This window comes from Magnolia sinica, chromosome 14 (assembly GCF_029962835.1).
Source record: "Magnolia sinica isolate HGM2019 chromosome 14, MsV1, whole genome shotgun sequence".
NCBI lineage: Eukaryota > Viridiplantae > Streptophyta > Magnoliopsida > Magnoliales > Magnoliaceae > Magnolia > Magnolia sinica.
Window position 1 is genome coordinate 558,686 of NC_080586.1, and position 16,538 is coordinate 575,223.

Consider the following 16,538-nt stretch of genomic DNA (forward strand, 5'->3'; position numbering starts at 1 on the left):
TGGGCCATGTGCCCAATAGAATGATAGTATAGTGACACACATGCTACACCTGCATCTATTGAAATGATTTTAGGTGTAATGCAAGTTCTTTTCGGGGATTTCAAACCCCCTCAAAGAGGGGATTTGAAAACCCTGGATTTGAAACCCCCAATTACTTTATGCTAGCAAACAACTAGGGAATTTGAAACCCCCTTAAATCCCCCCAAATCCACGGTACCAAAGGACCCTTTAAGATTCGTCACTTTAGGACTACCAAATGCTTGATGTCCATTTGGGTTGTAGGTGTAGCCAAACCCACAGAAAGAAACAACAGAAAAAGAGCTCCAGTCTATCACCACAAACTTGGCATACACGTAACATTAATCTATATACTGTATGGATCAAGAGTCACGTGGCACAAAGGTAAATCAATCTGAATTGAATGAACGTGAGCCTTACAGATGATGGAATACATGCTCTGACATATGCTCCCACCGTAAACCTGGGCCTTGCATGCACACCTATTTAAATAAATTAAAACAGTACCTTCCCATTATAATTGAGGACCTTACGTGTGCATCAATCTAAAACGTATGTTTTAATGTGCAAGCCATGTGCATTTTACTAGTTTTCTTTTCTTTTCTTTTCTTTTTTTATTTAAAAGAGAGAGGGGTTAGCAATCACCTTCCAACAAGGTTCTGCATAGGGGTTGGCAATGGGCTGGGCTTCTCATTCAACCGTATATGCATATGTAAATTAAGTGGGCTCAAGGTTAGGCAATATACATCTTGAATGCATGGGTTGCCTGACTGAGGATTGGAAATGGAATGATATATTTGTATAACATAACCATGCACATATATATACACTTGGGTCGGGCTAAAATGACTTGACCCTAAGACCATTCCGAATATTTGATCAGACCATCCATGCCAAGCCCAAGTCAGGCCTAAAAGATCCAAGCTTTATCCAAATTGGGTCAGGCTCATTGATCCAGATGGTGTGGCCCATTCTCCCCCTTAGTTCTGTCAACGCTTCTGTTTGATAGATGTGCATATCTACAACTGTATATATACCCTACCTATCCTTATAGCTTTAAACTTAATTATAGTGAAACAGGGATATTAATACACTTAAGAATACTATAGATATCCCCCAGGACAACTGCTTATTATGCAATTGGTACAACCACCCACGGCCTGACCTACATCCGAATATATGGACCGTTGATCAATATTTTTAGATGATTCAATTCTCTTACACGTGTCACCTACCTAATGCACAACCTATATATTTTGGGAATAAATGGTATAAAATCACGAAGTTCTCTCCGAGAACATGGAAAACTTGCACAGGTGAATATCAGAGATGTGCATGGATGGGATCCATCGTGAAGATGACCAGATAGAAAATTAGTCTGGTACACGTAAGGTTGCCAATGGCTACAGAGTCACCAGGGACAGCACTGTTGCAATTCACAGAAATGCTAATCTTCGATGTGAACATGCAGAACACATGTGGAAATAGCACACGTGCATGCAATCTGAAGCAAGCAACTAATCAAGCAGGCAGACTCGACCATCGATGTGATTTTGCTATTAAGCTGGGCTCCATCCAGAGACTTAACTCACCAGCTCGAACCTCACTATATATCAGCACCTTTCAGAATCTGGGTTTTTGAGCCAGATTTGAAACGTTTGGCTTGACCAATTAAAAGATACCGGTCCAAGCCCAGGCCCAGTCTACCGACAACCCCCTGTCTCTGTGTGCCTTACCTGGGCCAGAGAGAGAAGCCCAAGCTTCAAAAAGGCTCTGACGGATTTTGATTTGCAAGCCCAAGACCAACCCGGTAGAATTTATTGGAGCCCCATGGGGGTTTAGGGTTAGTCAGATTTCCATTCCACTCTCTATTCACAAAATCACTCAATGTTTAAATTTTATATTTTTTTAAAAAAGGGACAATCTTGAAATAAGACATTGAAAGAACAATCAAGGAATATATCATTGTATCCAAGAGATGAAAGCACAATCATTTATTGGTGCATGCCTGCAAATGAACATTCATTTATTGCAAAAGAGAAATCTCTAGTTTCTGGTGTGAAAAATAAAGATAGTCACTTTGAAGTAGGGTCACATATGTTATCATACCTAAAATAGAAAGGGAAATCATACCAATGTTCGAATTCCATTTTTAAGCCATTATGATTTTATTTTTCAATTTATCAAGATGCCGACGGTTATGATATACAGTACTGCAAGTTGGACACGGATTGCATACTGACATGGCGAATGGAGACATTGCTACTGGATGGTGCTCATAGGGTCCTACCATGATTTATGTATTTTATCCATGCTGTTCCATCCATTTTGGATAATTATTTTAGGGAATGAGGCAAAAAATAGACAGATACATCATACATATCTCAGATGGACCACCACAGGAAAACAGTTGTGATTAAACATCAATCATTAAAATTTTCCTAAGGCCTGCATTAATGTTTATTTGCCATCCAATCTGTTGATAATGTTACACAAACTTGGATGAAGGGAAAACACAAATAGGTTTGGTGGGCCAAGTTTTTAATGGTGGGTGCTCAATCACTTCTTCCTATGCCCTGGATCTACCTCATTTTAAGCTCATGCTCTAAAATAGGCTAGCAAAATGGATGGACAGCGTAGATAAAATATATAAATCATGGTGGTGGGCCTCCACATACCACTGTCGAGTAGAGAGTGGCTAATGGCTGCCATCAGCGCCCATGCACACATTCCTCAACAACCTTGGAATCTACTAGAAAGAGGTGATTAGCTAATGAGATGAGCACATGCATTGAAGTGATTTTGAACAAGAACATCCACAAGAAAGTTAATGTCAAAGGTCATGCTGTGGATATACACAATGAGCGGTCGAAATTTTGATGGGCCCAGTGACCACATTGGACGACATCCAATACTGCAATGAAAAGTCACGGGGTCGGGTCTCTTTTCACTTGATATAAAGTAAAGAGAGTCAAAAAAATCCCTCTTTTCCTCCCTTTCCAGATTCTTTTTTTTTATTGTATACATGAGGCCTTCCTTATTGATTGGACGAAGGAGAATATCGGATGTCATGGTCTTTTAAAGCAAGTGGGCCTCCTTAAAGGGGCTTCATTATTAGAGATAATCATAAAGCAGGTGATGGTGTCTCCTGGACCACCAAGGTCGGTGGATTCCTGACTGTGGGGCTTACTATGATGTATTTGTCTTATATTCATGTCACATCTATTTTGCCAACTCATTTTAGGGCACAAGTCTAAAAAGACGATAGATCCAAATCTCAAGTAGACCACACCACAGGATCTCAAGTAGACCACACCACAGGAAACCGTAGTGATTGAATGCCTACTACTAAAAACTTCTTGAGAGCCACCGCAAATGTTTATTTTCCATCCAATTTGTTGATAAGGTTACAAGGACCATGATGAAGGGACTACATAAATATTAACTTGATCAAGACTTCTTGTAAGGTGGCCCACAAGAAGTTCCTTGACGCAGGAATGAACATGATGAGGTCGATCATCGTCTTTCTCAAGGATAACTACTTCAAATCTACGGAGATTTTTTGGCATGGCTAAGACTTCTCGAATCCATGAGGAAAAGAAATAGAAATAATTTTAAAATACACAAAAGAAACTTGTTGATTGATTGATGAAATAAATCCTAAAATTTATAACTTATTATAAATAATAATTTTTTTATTTATAGTAAGTGTCCTATGTGATTTAACCACGTTATTCTCCTAATTTTTCTAAATACTTTTTCATGTTGGGCGACTCCTAAAGCTGAATCAATGAAGAGTTATAATCAAATTAAAACTTACTATTTATAGTAAAAATGGAATTAAACATGAATTTGGCCATTGATATGGGGGAATATCACAAATTCAGCTTGGGCAACTGCATAGTCAGGTTGGTTGGCTAAAGTAGCTCATCCTACCCCAAAATCATTCATATATATATATATATATATATATATATATATATATATATGATACGTTGAGTAACTCATTTCACGAGATATGCCTTATTTAAGGTTTTGACGGTCTTGATGACTTCTATATCTCATCAGGACTTCTCAATCCATCTTAGACATGAAAGTGTTTACGACCCACTTTACATCATTCCTAGTGGTCAGTCACCACAGTTTCCTGTGATGTGGTCCTCCTACATCACCGTGAACCCCACAGTCAGGGATATACTGACCTTTGGGAGCCGCCATAGCTGCGTCCGAATCTCCCTCTGGCCAATTATGGTCAAAGAGGCAAAAGATGGGAATATACTCTAGAATACATTCCCATCTTTTTCTTTTTTTGACACACAATCATACCCGTAGATGGATATTAAGGTAACTACTTTATTTGTGCGCATCTTAAAGAGTATGACAGTCACATGCAACCACTCCGTAATGTAAACTTCTATGCATACCTGACTAAAAGTAAACCCTCCAAGTGGTGGGACCCACTTTAGATATGGCTTGATTGAATGATCATAACGCATAACGGGCTCGACTGATTGGACCTTTGACATTTAAAAAAAAATAAAAAAAAACTGTACTGTCCATTTGATTTACACAATTCAGACAGTTTGGGCATTTGTTCAATGAATTTTTAGCTTTATCATCTAAAGTTGGAAGCCAGGTTAATGTTTGGAATCCAAGATTAGGAGGATTTGCGGAAGGTGGGTTGGCTAAATGCTTCCACTAAAAGGCTCGGTCTTCTTTTATTTTTCTCTTATTTACCAAATCTCTAGCCTTCGCGGTTATGTCCACCAAGGAGAATTGATGCAGGGATGAATGTGATGAGGTCGAAAACCGTCTTCCTCAAGGATAATTATTTTGAATCCATGGAGCTGGAGTCTTCACAAAGACTTCTCGAATTCACGAGAAAAGAAAGCAAGAAAATAGAAATAAATTATAATAAATTCGTAATTTGATAGAAAAGAAAGCAAGAAAATAAAAATAAATTCTAATAAATTCGTAATTTGATTGATGAGTGAAATAAACAAGTTCATAACCCTTTAAGTAAGGATACCAATGAGAGAAATTTCAGAATCATGCTATAACTAAAACCCTTAGAATTCACAACTTACTATAAATAGTAAACTTACCATTTATAAACGGTCGTGATGTCTACTTATTCTAAGCTCTTTTCACATTGGGCGCAACTCCTAAAGCCCAACTGATGAAGAGTTGTAATCAAACTAAAACTTACTATTTATAGTAAAAACAGAATTAAAATAGGAAAATGACCGTCGATCTAGGGGTAGTTCGCAAATCCGGCTTGTATAACCCCGTATATCGGGGTTGGGTGGCTAAAATAGCTCGTTCTACCCCAAAATCATATATTTTATGTCCAATAACTCATTCCGGATTGCGAGATACGTCGATTTAAGGTCCGACGGTCCGGATCACTTCTGTTGTTGACCGGGCCTTTTCTAATCCATCTTAGCCATGAAACTGTCAAGAATTCCGTCAGTCTGATTATTCATACACAAGAACATAGAAATTGTACACGTGACATGAGGATTGATTATCTTAATTCGCTGTCCGTACACACATGACAAGTCAGTGCATGAGTGGGACATCATCGAGTGGACCTTAAGGACTATATTGCACCGAAGAATAAGTCCGGTCCATGAAGGTGCGTGCGTGGAATATGTACGCATCTCCCTTTCTTCTAATCTACCATTTGTTTCATGCAAAAACTTTGATGCTCTGGCAAAGCATGATGGATCATACACAGGCGATAAGATATTACTTGCATAATACATGCGTGGTATACAGGCAATCTCCACTTGCAGTTGACTTACATGGATCAGGTCAAGGGTAGAACTGCAACTTGGGTTGAGTTCAATTTTTACCTGATTAACCCAACCCAACTTTAAGTCCCGCGGGTCCTCAAGTTAGGTTAGGTTTGGAAAAACTTGGGCCTGATTTGTAATTGACTGAGTTAATTGGGTTGAGATTAGACTCAATAAATTCAAGGTGGGTTAGCTTAGGTTAGAAATAATTGCATGTATTTGACTCATGTTACAGCATGTCCAATTAGGATTGACTATAAGGAATTCAGGTTTGGTTCATGTGAGAGCCCTTCAGGTGTGGTCCTCATTGTGGGGCCACCTTCATGTATGTATATTTTATATCCATGTTGTCCATCTGGTTTGCATGTCATTTTAGATCATGGGTCTTTTTTTATTTTTTTCTTTTTTCTTTTTTAATTTTATTTTTAACACCCACATACACCCCCACACACTCATGCCGTAGTGGGATTTCACCACCTATGGGTAATCGAACCCTTGACCAAGTGTTGAAACTCTAAGAGTCTACCACCGGAGCAAGTCTAAAACTGAATCAAAATCTCAGGTGGACCACACCATTGGGATGAGCCATGCTAGGCCTAAGCCTTGCCCAACACTTAAGGTTGAAGACGTACCTTCTCCCAACCATACATGCCTAAATGAAGTCAACAGTCTACATTTAAGATACATTGGTTGCCTAGTTAAGTATTAGAATGGTATATTTGTAGAATTAAGTAAAGTACTTTAGGAGTGAAATTGAGCGGGATAAAATGTTTTACATGAGCTGAATCCCGGTCCCATTTCCAAAAATTGATCAGGCCATGCATGCCACTCCGAAGCCCCCAGTTCTACAGACAAAACTATTAATTAGGTCCAAGCTCAGTCCATAGGCCTCTTTGGGTCGGGTAACCAGTGACCCTCAGAAAGTAGGGTTGAAGTATCTTGTGATACCAACATGTAATGCCGGATACGCAACCGTTTTGGTAACCAACATCATGGAAAAGTCCCACCAATAACGCCACGATTCACAAGTTAAGATAGCTTATTAGAGGGAGATGAGCATTTACAAATGTTTTTAGACTATTTTTAAGCAAAAACCAGGCATATTGTCCATACAACAGATACCTGATATGCTTGAATGGCTCAAGCTCACAGTCTCTCAGTGTACAACTTCTACACAAACAGTCCAACATTAATTTTTAAAGAGAGACGCAATGAATATTTTAGAAAGAGTATTAATAAAAATAGCATTCTCCAGTAGGCCGGTCGAACATTGGTAGAAAATGCTTATTCTACAGCTTAGCTAATGGGCCCCACTGTGGTTTGTGCACGGAATCCAACCTGCCCTGTTCCAGGAAGATAGTGGGGTACACGCCAAAAATAAGGACGATAAAACATCACATGGGGACTGCCATGTGAATTTGGAAGTTTTTAGGCAGATGTCAGTTATCGTGTGGTCCCGCCCAACTATTGACTGTATAAACCTGACTTTTAGGGCATTGCATTATCATGGTGCGGCTAATTTTCTGTGCCTGTTGGATATAAAAAACACAATAATGGACCAAGACTGACAAACGAGTAAGGTGAATGAGAGCTGCAGAGGAAAAAAATATATCTTATGGTAGTTTCTTGTGGATCCTCAGGTTTCTTTTTTTAATGTGGGGAAATGATTTAATGGTCATGAAATCCACTCTGTCCATTAGGACACTATGCTGTCTTCGTCGTCTACCAAAAAAATCAGGCTGATTGAACACTTGGGTAGGCACTCAAAAAACTTATTACAAAACCTCTAAATTCTCATGCTGCGTTGGCATGCCTGAGCTTTGGAATATTGTGTTTCCAATGACGTGGCTCACTTGAGATTTTGATTATTATGTTTTTGGGTTCATTTGGTGAGCACAAGGCAGGCTCATGATCTCTCTCTCTCACTCTCTCTCTCTCTCTACCAGTGAATCCTAGGAAAAAACATACTCCCAAAAACTTGGTTAAAATCGTTTATACTTGATAGAATGAAGGATCATAGCCCATACAAGTGATTCAAATTAGGAGTTGTTTCTCAACATATATTCATTAATTTTAATGGACTGCTTTCTTGGGGAACCATGCGGAAGCACACAGAGATGAATCAAGTAAAGTACTATCAATCACACAAATAAGTCCAAACAAAAACAACCTAAATTTTACGTATGAAAAACCCTTTAAAGAAAAAACCACAGCTTAAAACGACGATAATACATTATGAAAATAGAAATTACAAGGGATAGAGATTACCAATCTAAACAAGCCTCAAATCTACTCCTTAAGCCCAATTGATGCCTTTAAAATCCTTAGGAATGAATTTAGAAAACCTATAACACATCTCTTACTACTCAAATTGATGTAGAGCGGGTCGCGGACAGTTTCATGGCCAAGATGGATCAGAAAAGGCCCGGTCGACGACAGAAGTGATCCGGACCATCGGACCTTAGATCGGGCGTATCTCGCAATCCGGAAGGAGTTAGCTGACGTAAAATATATGATTTTGGGGTAGAACGAGCTACTTTAGCCAACCAACCCGCTACGCCGGGTTGCGCCGCCCGGAATTGCGAAAAACCCCTTGATTGACGGTCGTTTCCCTGTTTTAATTTCGTTTTTACTATAAATAGTAAGTTTTAGTTTGATTGTAACTCTTCATCCGTTGGGCTTTAGGAGTTGCGCCCAACGTGAAAAGAGCTTAGAATAATTAGGGGAACGGTTTGGTGAAGCCAAATAGGACACTTACTATTTTTGGCCGAAAACCTTGCGCACTAGTAGACATCACGACCGTCTATAAATAGTAAGTTTACTATTTATAGTAAGTCGCGGATTCTAGGAGTTTGAGTTGTAGTTTGATTATGATTTCTTTCCCATTGCTTGATACCCTTATTTAAAGGGTTGTAAACTCGATTTTAATGATTCATCAATCAATTTCAAATTTATTAGAATTTATTTCTATTTTCTGCTTTCTTTCCTCGTGGATTCGAGAAGTCTCTGTGAGGAGTCCAGAGAAGTTCCGTGGATTCGGAATAGTTATCCTCTTGAGGAAGACGGTGCTCGACCTCACGTCCTCCCCTGCGTCAGTTTGGTATCAAAGCGAGGTTTCTCCTCGGATTGATGGCTTCTAACGACGGGTCGGGCAACAATCCCATGGGCGGTGCTCCAGGGAATTTACCTTTAACGGCGGCAGCTTTCGAAGTAGCGCAACGAGAGAATCGGCAAGCCATGCAAGGGCTGCAGGCTTCCATCGACCGCATAGCGGATCTCTTGGCGGAAAACCTAAGGCAACTCCGTGTTCCTGGTGTCAATCCTCCACCCCAAATTAATCGCCCTGATCGCAGGATAGTACCGACAGTGCATCCAAGGGTCATTCCTGAGGAAGGGGGCTCCAGTGAGGAGGAAATCGACGATATACTCTTCCAACACCCCAGACATGGCGGCGATCGAGTAGATCGAACGGATCGAGAATTCAAGATGAGGGTTGATATTCCTAGCTTCAATGGCCAATTACACATTGAGGATTTCCTCGATTGGCTTTCTGAAGTTGAGCGATTTTTTGACTACATGGACATCCCTGAAGTAAAGAAGGTCAAGCTTGTGGCCTACAAGTTGAAAGGAGGAGCTTCGGCTTGGTGGGAACAACTGCAACTCGCGCGAACCAGGCAGACGAAAGCACCAATCCGCACCTGGCAGCGGATGAAGCAGCTACTACGTGCCCGATTCCTCCCTAGCGATTACGATCAGGTATTATTCCAACAATACCAAAATTGTCGACAGGGTAGTCGGTCGGTGAGAGAATACGCAGAAGAATTTTACCGCCTGGCGGCGCGTAACGATTTGGTCGAGACTGAATCGCAGCAAGTCGCCCGATTCAACGGTGGATTGCGTATGGCTATCCAGGATCGGGTCCAGATGCAGTCTGTCTGGACGATGAATGATGCGATCAAGTTGGCTACTCGTGCAGAAGTGCAACTTGAACGTCCTAACACACGGACCTATCCTACTGCAAGGATTCCTGTGGCAGGTCTGCCCCAGGGAACTGCACAACCTAAGGGGAAGGAGCCCGTAGGAGCACGCACTCAACCTCCTACGTTTGAGAACCGAGATCAGGGAAGTGGGCAAGCTAGACCCCAAAGGGGCGTATCGACTGCTGCTGGTCCAAGTAGAATCCCGAACCCCTATGCTCGGCCAAGGCCCGATAATTGTTATCGTTGTGGCCAACCGGGCCACCTATCAAATACTTGTCCCCAGCGAAAAGTGGCAAACCTTGCCATCAATGATGGTAGTGCTGATAACGCTTATGAAGATCCAGATATTGAAGAACAGGAGCATTCCACCGTGGACGAGGCAGATGATTCAGGTTGAATTCAGGAAGATCACGGCGAGTCGCTTGTCGTGAGGCGACTATTATATGCGCCAAGAAAAGAAGTGCATCCACGGCATAACATCTTCCGCACTAGGTGTACGGTGAATCGAAAGGTTTGCGACGTGATCATTGATAGTGGGAGTAGCGAGAACATCGTCTCCAAGGTCATGGTGGAAAAATTACAATTGAAAACGGAGCGTCATCCCTCTCCATATACAATCGGTTGGATCAAGAAGGTCGGCGAAATAAAGGTAACCGAACGGTGCACCATATCCTTTTCAATTGGCAAACATTATAAGGATGAAGTAGTATGCGATGTGGTCGACATGGAAGCATGTCACATACTACTCGGCCGGCCCGCAATCTGACCGTGATGCCACTCATAAAGGGCGAGATAATATATATATCTTCGTCAAGGACGGCCGAAAGACCATATTGGCCCCTATGGATCCAGAGGGACCACCTGAAACTTCTAAAGTGGAGGGCCGTTTTCTCTTAACCATACGGGACTTCGTGGAAGAATCAAAGGAAACAGGACAGACTTATGCATTAATTGTAAAAGGGGAAGAACTCGAGCCTACCAACATTCCTGAAATACTAAGGCCCCTGCTACATGAATTCAAAGAAATCGCCCGATGACCTTCCTGATGGGTTACCCCCATGCGGGATATCCAACACCATATCGACTTTGTCCCTGGGTCCAGTTTACCGAATCGTCCCCATTATCGAATGAGTCCGAATGAGTGCGAGATTCTGCAGGGACAAGTAGAGGAGTTGATCCGTAAGGGTCTTATTCGGGAGAGCATGAGTCCATGTGCTGTACCAGCTCTATTAACTCCAAAGAAAGATGGGAGTTGGCGCATGTGTGTCGATAGCCGAGCCATCAACAAAATCACCATAAAATACAGGTTTCCTATACCACGGTTGGATGATATGCTGGAATACTAGAGGGCGCAAAAATATTCTCTAAATTGGACCTAAGGAGCGGCTATCATCAGATTCGAATACGGTCGAGTGATGAGTGGAAAACGGCCTTTAAGACTAAGGAAGGATTATACGAATGGATGGTCATGCCCTTCGGGCTTTCGAATGTGCCTAGCACATTTATGAGATTGATGAACCAAGTTCTGAAACCTTTCATTGAGCGGTTCGTTGTAGTTTATTTCGATGATATTTTGATATACAGTCAAGACAAAACCACCCATATGGAACACCTCAAGAAGGTCCTTCAAGTGCTCAGTAAAAATAAACTGTATCTCAATTTTAAAAGTGCAGTTTCATGACTGATGGCTTATTGTTCCTGGGTTTTGTTGTAACATCCACGGGCATTCGAGTGGATGAGGAAAAGGTGAAGGCAATCAGAGAATGGCCGATTCTCACAAATATTCACGAAGTGCGAAGTTTTCATGGACTGGCGACATTTTATCGTCGGTTCGTGAAAAATTTCAATACCATTGTGTCACAAATCACAGATTGCAAGAAGAAATGGCAGTTTCAGTGGACTGACGAAGCCGACAGGAGCTTTTCCGAAATCAAGCGCAGATTATCCACAACCCTGATTCTTGTACTTCCCAACTTCGACAAACTGATTGAAGTTGAATGTGATACCTTATATGTCGGAATTGGAGGAGTTTTGTCTCAAGAAGGCAAGTCGGTAGCCTTCTACAGTGAAAAACTTAGCGATGCATGCAAGAAGTGGTCTATATATGAGATCGAGTTATACGCGATGGTCTAGGCACTGCGACACTGGCGACATTATTTGATTCAAAGGAAATTCATACTTTACATAGACCATCAAACTCTCAAATTCATTAATAGTCATGCTAACATTAACCGTGTGCATGCTAGATGGATCTTGTTTTTACAGGAATTCACATTCATACTAAAACATAAGTCAGGGCAACAGAACAAAGTAACCGATGCACTGAGTCACCGTGCAACTTTGTTAGTCACTATGAGCAATGAGGTTGTCGGGTTCGAGCGCCTCAAAGACATATATGCCGATGACGACGACTTCAAGGACGCATGGGTTAGATGCCAAGAAGGTCACCCCGATGACTTACATATGCAAGACGGGTTCCTTTTCAAGGGAAATCGATTGTGCATCCCAAACAGTTCGCTAAGGGAACAGATAATCCAAGAGCTACATGGAGGTGGCCTCAGTGGACACCTTGGCGAGACAAGACGCGAGCTCTTGTGGAAGAACGGTACTACCGCAATTGGTACGTGATGTGGGAAAGGCGGTCAATGTTGTTATATTTGTCGGACCTCTAAGGGGCAATCTCATAATACTGGGCCTTTACACTCAGTTACCCGTGCCTGGCGGCCCTTGGGAGGATTTATCTATGGACTTCGTGCTTGGTCTCCCACGAACACAACGTGGCATGGATTCGGTGTTCGTGGTAGTAGATCGTTTCTCCAAGATGGCGCACTTTATTCCATGCAAGAAGACTCTCGATGCAACACACGTGGCGAATCTATTCTTCAGAGAAATTGTGCGGCTACATGGGGTTCCTAAGACTATTACTTCGACCGTGACACGAAGTTCATAAGCCACTTTTGGCGGACTTTGTGGACTCGATTCGATACACGACTTCAATTCAGCAGCGCCTACCACCCACAGACTGACGGTCAAACCGAGGTGTGAATCGCACGTTGGGAAACCTCCTTCGATGTATTTCAGGAGAAAAACCGAAGCAGTGGGATTTGGCTTTGTCTCAAGCGGAGTTTGCATTCAACAACATGGTGAACCGCTCGACAGGAAAATCCCCGTTCCAAGTTATTTATGGACGAGTCCCTCGCCACACATTAGACTTGGTCCCTCTGCCCAAGCTCCCAGGCATGAGCATTGCAGCGGAACATATGGCTGACAAGATCATGGGCATTCATGCGGAAGTACAAACCAAGTTACATGCCTCGAACGAAAAATACAAGGAGCAAGCCGACAAACATCGGCGACAAAAAGTGTTCGAAGTGGGTGACCAAGTAATGGTCCATCTGCGCAAAGAACGATTTCCGACCGGAACGTACAACAAGTTGAAGAATAAAAAGATTGGACCGGTACCAATCATCCGAAAGATCAATGACAACGCTTATGTTGTTGATCTTCCAGATGACATGGCGATCTCACGGACTTTTAACGTCGCGGACTTGTTCGAGTATCATGAACCAGCGCATGATGAGAACTCGAGGACGAGTTCTTTTGAAGTGGAGGGGACTGATGTAGAGCGGGTCGCGGACAGTTTCATGGCCAAGATGGATCAGAAAGGCCTGGTCGACGACCGAAGTGATCCGGACCATCGGACCTTAGATCGGGCGTATATCGCAATCCGTTTGGAGTTAGATGACGTAAAATATTTGATTTTGGGGTAGAACGAGCTACTTTAGCCAACCATCCCTGCTACGCCGGTTTGCGCAGCCCGGAATTGCAAAATACCTCTGGATCGACGGTCGTTTCCTGTTTTAATTTCGTTTTTACTATAAATAGTAAGTTTTAGTTTGATTGTAACTCTTCATCCGTTGGGCTTTAGGAGTTGCGCCCAACGTGAAAAGAGCTTAGAATAATTAGGGGAACGGTTTGGTGAAGCCAAATAGGACACTTACTATTTTTGGCCGAAAACCTTGCGCACTAGTAGACATCACGACCGTCTATAAATAGTAAGTTTACTATTTATAGTAAGTCGCGGATTCTAGGAGTTTGAGTTGTAGTTTGATTATGATTTCTTTCCCATTGCTTGATACCCTTATTTAAAGGGTTGTAAACTCGATTTTAATGATTCATCAATCAATTTCAAATTTATTAGAATTTATTTCTATTTTCTGCTTTCTTTCCTCGTGGATTCGAGAAGTCTCTGTGAGGAGTCCAGAGAAGTTCCGTGGATTCGGAATAGTTATCCTCTTGAGGAAGACGGTGCTCGACCTCACGTCCTCCCCTGCGTCACAAATCGTGATTATATCCAATATATATAGCATCATATAATATCACAATTGGAATAGAAAATAAATCCCGTACTTACGTAATTTTATGTGCGTGTTCAATGGCACCTTCGAAGAGACTTCAATGACATTGATGATCTATCGATGTCATTGAATACTTTCAATAGCAATGAGTAAAATACCAAAATGTTACAACGACAAAATATGAATTTTTTGAATTTTTCTGATGGCATCAAGTATCTGTCGATGGTATCAACATTTGCTCGATGGCATCGAGCGGTCTGTTGATGGCATCAACAATATGCTTGTGGTGATTTTAGCATGAAATTATCGCGATTCAACTTTAAGAATTAGTGGGTCCTATTGTGATGTTTAAGTGAAATCTAACCCGAGCATCAAATACATCACCAGATTTAAGACATCAACAATATGCTTGTGGTGATTTAAGCATGAAATTATCGCAATTCAACTTTCAGAATTAGTGGGTCCTACTGTGATGTTTAAGTGAAATCTAACCCGAGCATCAAATAAATCACCCCATTTTAGCAATAAGGCCCAAAATCAGCCCAATCCATTATTCAAGTGGACCATACAAAGTGAAATAGTTGGAAGAGGGATGCCCACCCTTGATTTTTTACTTTTTTTTTTCATGGCTCACCATGGTCGTCGGATGGCAAGCTAAAATTTAGGTGTCCAGAAAAAATTAGGCCCATCCACGATTCGGGTGGGTCACATGAAGGGAAACAGTTTGGAGGATGAGTGTTGCAAGCTGTTTTTAGGCTTTACAGTCAAAATAGAGTGATAGTGGTGATCGCGGTGGATTTCATGTAAACATCACTGAGAATTTTTTAAGTGTGTATGTCTTTCAGGTAAGTTGATTTCTGGATGAAAAATCCCCTCACATCCACTTTAAGAATTAGTGGGCTTTATTATGATGTTTAAGTGAATCCAACTTGATTATCAGCTACATCATCTTGTTTTAGATGTAGAGCCCAAAAATCAACTTGATTCGTGAGCACACCAATGGAAAAAGTTTAGAGAGGAATCCCCATCCTTGATGATTTCAAAGCCTACAGTGAAAGTTATATGAAATTCACTTCGATTGTTGGATGCCAGGCTAAAATTTAAGCCTTAGGATAAAAAGTCAAGCTCATCCGTGATTCAAGTGAGCCACATGAAGGGAATCAGTTTGGAGGACAAGTGGTGCTCCATATATTGTTTCTAACTGTATGGTTTACTTTAATCATGAACTAGACTAACTTTTGGGCTTTACAGCCAAAATAGAGTGACACAGCGAATGGTTGGGATGGATTTCACATAGTTTTGCTCCATATGCCAAACTTAAATTTTTTACTCTGTTACTATCTATGTCAAATAAAATGAGGATCATCCGTCACATGAATTCCATAATAATTATGATTTAAATTCTAATTCATAGCAAATACAAGCTATAAAACGATCCCTTAAATCATTTGAATTATTTGTTGATGTTACGATGCACCATGACATGCTTATTTTAGTCAGCTGACTATAAGATATTTAGACATTTATGGATTAATGGTTGATAAGAAAAACATCAAATGGTACTTATTGCAACAAACAAGTGTCATATTTGATTATATATAAGTTAAAAAGACGGCGAATATACAAGACTCAGGTGCGCCACGGCACAAGAAAACACCCACCATTGAAACCTTCTTGAGGCTGACAATGATATCAATATGCCATCCAACCCATTCTTAAGGTCTTTTAAACGAAGATGAAAGGAAAAAACAAATATCAGCTTAGTATCAGACTTCTGTTGGCCCCAACGAAGTATCAACGGTGGGCGTTCAATCAAACTGTTAGTAACATGAGTTCACACCAAGGATGGATGGAGTGGATATTATACAGAGGTTGGGGTCAACTCCGAATATGAGAGGTAGTAGTGACTGGTGGGGTCCACTCAACTCCATACCATTAAAACATGACGCTACCTACCCCAGCTGAACCGTTCATGTTGTCATTATGTACATTATACTCACACGTAAATGTCCAACAACAACAGCACCACCACACCAATAATGAGACCCCATCTACCAACTTCAAAAACAATAATGAGACCCGACTTCAACAGCAGCAGCCTTTCGGATGCAAGGTGGGGTCCACCGTGATGTTTATGAGAAATCCAACCCGTCCATCTGTTTTTCGAGCTCAATTGAATATATGAAACCAAAAAAGAGGAGGATCCAAAGCTGAAGTGGGCCAAACAAGATGAAACAGCGGAGAAAGGAATTCCTACCGTTGAAACCTTCCTAGGCTCCACCTTATGTTCATATTCCATCCAAACCGTTTATAAGGTCATTTTCACTGTGATGAAGTGAAAACACCGAAAACTTAGACCGAAATAAAACTTTTGTGGCTGTATA

At 41.3% G+C, this 16,538-nt stretch overlaps 1 long non-coding RNA gene across 1 annotated transcript; it reads right to left on the reverse strand.

Annotated features, from left to right (window-relative positions):
- Positions 1 to 15,946: 15,946 nt before the first annotated feature.
- Positions 15,947 to 16,494, reverse strand: LOC131224817 (uncharacterized). The gene is made up of 2 exons (XR_009161188.1): positions 16,245 to 16,494; positions 15,947 to 16,212 (listed from the first exon to the last, which is right to left on the reverse strand). It is a non-coding gene; the product is annotated as an uncharacterized LOC131224817 (long non-coding RNA).
- Between the last annotated feature and the right edge of the window lie 44 nt (positions 16,495 to 16,538).